We start from the raw sequence: 3,486 nt of genomic DNA, 5'->3' as shown, positions 1-3,486 counted from the left end.
AAGGGCCAGGGAACGGCCGCTGTGTGTCTGGCGGCCGCCTGAGGGAGCGGCGGGGCCCGCCCTGCCCCGGCTGCGTGGTGGCCGTGGTTCTAGTTCTCTTCTTCGCTTTTTTAAGGCAAAGCTTCACGGGGCCGCCTGCATTAATCGCACAGCTTAGTGCTGCATGGTGGCACCTCTGTCTCCCTGTCGCTTCCTCTGGCTGCTTCAGTCCCAGCTCTGACATTCAAGTGACTGCTCAACAAGCCCATCGAATTCATAAAGCCCAGAAATTTCAAGTGGTTAGTGACCTGAAATGGTTCACCATCTGCTCAGAGAAGCGCTGCTTGATGCAAGAGACAGTGTGAAACTGGGAGAATCAACGTGCCATGGGACCGAGTGCTGACTGGGGGGATGACCTCTGCCCTTTCTCAGGAAGATGGGCTGTAATTTTGCATTACTGGCACACTGTGAAATTAACAAAGGCTCTAGTTTTCCATTTACTTCTGTTGTGCGATCAGCAAGCCATATGTAACAGCCCTCAAGCTTGCTAGGTAAGACATACTGCTTCCCAAGTTTCAAACGAGTTACGTTTTATCGTTACTTTAATGTAGCCAAGACCAGCGTTGGCATCCAAAAGTCAGCTCTGAAATTATGTGAATTTTGGCTCTAAGGCTTGTGACATTGGGATGGGCCCATCTGTTTTCTTGCTGATACAGAAATGGCAGGGTCCTGATCCTCATGTTTAGCTGCACACGTCTGCTGCTTACCTTGTGCCAGTTCTGGAAGCTGTCAATCTTCTCTTTGAGCCAATTCAATTTGCTAATTAACTCAGCAGAAAAGAGGTGAAGAGCCAAGAAGCAGACTGATTCCTGCTGGATTAGTGATCCAGTAGGATCTAATGTATGAGGGTAGAACAACAGGATAGAGAGTATGAAACCTTACTGTAAGGACAAAAAGTCATTTTCATTTATCTGGTATATATTAGGACAGGTGATTTTTGACAGTTTCATCTTAGAACTGATGCTATTATCTAATCAGTGAATTATCACTTGATTTGTGGATTGAATGCAAGATTACCTGCTATGAGCTATTTCAAGAACGTTTTCAAGAATATGTCCACTGAATAGTTGTCAAACTAGAGGCTGTATGTGGACAGCTCAGAAAGAGCCATAGAATCACAAGAAAGTCTTTGAAGATGCTTCCTGGCTACAGTGTACTGTCTGCTCCAGGAGACACTTCTTTGGCCTCCTCTCCAGAAAGCTTTCAGGTCCCACCCTCCACTCAGGGATTAACAAGTGCCCTAAGTAGGCAAGATGTCAGGAACTGGGTCACGGAGTGCATGTGAGGATGAGCCCAGACCACACTAGTTTGCTGGGTTGGCAAAGGACAGCAAATCTAAATATGCGCTTCACCAGATGGTTTGGGAGCTGGAGTGAGAGCACAGCAAAAATATCTTGTGGACCAGGGTCATGTGCAAGTAGGTCGAAACTTCAAACCATCAAGATTATTACGAGTTACTTCAGGAACAATTGTGACCGTGTAGTATGTGGGAGTTTCTTCCATTTCTTTATTCCAGATAAAGAGATATATGGATAGCTATAAATGTATTTTAGTTGTTTTCAGGCTTTTCATTTCTTTTCTGACTAAATTTTCAATGACTATAAGAAAAGTTAGAAAACTTGGTCATAACACAATGTGGTTCAAAAAAAAAGTTAAAAACATATCTTCAAGATTATGTGAAGGCAATAGATGGCAAGGGTTGCTTAAAAACAAGGTAGACCAATTGGTGAAGGTAAACATTTGGATTACAAAAAAAGAATTTTGACAGAGAATTAAATTTAGTTATTTCAGTAGCCCCAACATACCAGGGTATGATGATATGACTGGCTGCGTAGACAAGGGGAAACAAGGGAGATGGTTGTATATTTTGACTTCACCAAGACCTTTGATATAATCTCCCATAATACCCTTACAGACAAATTGATGAGATTGGAGGGATTGGATAACTGGGAAGTAATGTTGGTGGAAAGCCAGCTCCACCATCAGTCTTGAAGCGTGGTCAGCAGTATGACTGCTTGACTCTGGGATCAATATCTGAGCCAGTACCACTTAATTCTTTATTAACAACCTGGAATACAGGCCAGAGCACACTCACAGCAAGTTTGCTGATGATTAACAAATTGAAGAGAGCAGTCACTGTGAAGGAGGCTTTCGTTCAGAGAGGGCTGGAGAGACAAACTGCTGTAAGAAACCTAATGAAATCCAACAAGAGCCAAATTCAGAGTCCTACAAAGTGCAGGGTAGGGGCACTGATCAGAATGCAGATTCAGAGGAAAAGACATGACAGTTCCTGGCAAACAAGCTGATCAAAAGCCACTGATAAATCTTCCAGCAAAGGCAGCCAACTGCTACCTGGGCTGCACCATCAAGAACATAGCCAGCAGACTAGGGGAGGCCATTCTCCTGTTCTGTTCAGCATTCATGGGACTGCATGCTTGAGCGCTTAGCTTTGGGTTCCCAAACAAATCCTAGAGGCTGTTAGGGGGTGGCAGGCATGATCTATTTTCAGCCTGAAGAAGAGGAGGCATAAGTAGATCTTGGTGCTGTCAACAGCTTCCTTAAAGAAAGGTGTAGAGAAGAGTGAGTATCCAGACTTCTGAAATGTAAGCATGAATAGTAGCAGAGACAAGTGCACATTAAAAGGTTTTGATTCAGTCCAAGGCAGAAATATTTACTTTTTCCATGGTCAAGAGTAGTAAAGGTTACGCAGAGTTTGTGAATTTCAGCCTTGAAGATATGCAAAATGTGAGCTGATGTGATCTGCTCCAACTGAACCAGCAGGAGATTGGACTACAGACCACTGGAGGTCCCTTCCAACCTACACCACTCCATGGTGATCCGAATAACTAAGCCTCATCAACATATTTTATTGGAAGATAGGTTTGCCAACTCTTTTTGAAAGATTACAGATTTAGTTGAGGGCTCAACAGTGGTTCATACCTACAGAATGGTAAAGATGCCAAAGGTTGCAGTAACTTGGAATGACGTAGAAATCATTAAGAGTAATCTTCTCAATACAGGATTTGAGAGCAATACTGTAGCAGAGAAGTTTTGAATAAATGAATTTGGAAACAACAGTGCATTAGAAAATCCAGCTGCACTCAGTGAACACCGTTAGGGAAAGTACAAGGATTGCCATACATCAGAAGATGGCCAAAGTAAAAACCATACCAAGCTGAGAATAGAAAACAAATGTAAGATACAAGGCTTAGGGAGCTGATATTGTGAATAAAAGGAAGGGCTGAGTTATCACAGTAAGCATGTGAAAGCTTTTCTGTACAGTAGAGGAACTGGAGAGAAGCCTATGGATTTGCTGCTCAGGGCCTAAGTAGAGAGAGCTGAAGCTGAATAAGTTCAACAGCACAACAGACTCAGTAATAAGAGTGACTAAACTTTGTAATAATGTGAAAAAGATCATGGATATATCACAATTAAAAAAAATAGCTT

Source organism: Gallus gallus, chromosome 1 (genome assembly GCF_016699485.2).
Source record: "Gallus gallus isolate bGalGal1 chromosome 1, bGalGal1.mat.broiler.GRCg7b, whole genome shotgun sequence".
In the NCBI taxonomy this organism is placed as follows: Eukaryota; Metazoa; Chordata; class Aves; order Galliformes; family Phasianidae; genus Gallus; species Gallus gallus.
The sequence above is the reverse complement of the archived record's forward strand: the minus strand, read 5'-3'. Positions refer to the sequence as shown.